A 408-nucleotide genomic window follows, 5' to 3' on the forward strand; every position below is an offset into this window, starting at 1 on the left:
GGGGAGAGTTGACTAGGTCTATGTCAATTAAATCCTTTACAGATATTTATAACTGAAACCGTAAATAGAGTGACAACATGTGCGTGCGCGCGGACGGATCTTCTTTCGAGTTTTCTTGAGGAAATCATTTGTGCATTTGACTTTAGGACGAAGAAAAGTGACGCACTCTTATAACGAACGTAGCGCGTCTCAGGAGTATTATTTGCTTGAACAGATATTTTTTAGAGTGACTGATTTCTTCGCATGACTCTCTTCTATATAAAGTTTGCCATTCGGTAGCTTCGCTGGATGCTTGTTTAGTTTAGCACTAATTTAATTGTGCCGAAATATTTCATTCTGCTGTAGAATAAGGCTCCTTTACGTTATGCTCATGCAGTGTATGTCTCATGTCTTATTTTTCATGTTTGT

At 38.2% G+C, this 408-nt stretch overlaps 1 protein-coding gene across 4 annotated transcripts in view; it reads left to right on the plus strand.

Annotated features, from left to right (window-relative positions):
* LOC112453916 (histone acetyltransferase p300) overlaps window positions 1-408 on the plus strand; it is a 19,655-nt gene that overhangs the window by 3,397 nt on the left and 15,850 nt on the right. The window lies entirely within an intron of this gene.

Source organism: Temnothorax curvispinosus, unplaced genomic scaffold, assembly GCF_003070985.1.
Source record: "Temnothorax curvispinosus isolate PA1 unplaced genomic scaffold, ASM307098v1 QBEX01004765.1, whole genome shotgun sequence".
NCBI lineage: Eukaryota > Metazoa > Arthropoda > Insecta > Hymenoptera > Formicidae > Temnothorax > Temnothorax curvispinosus.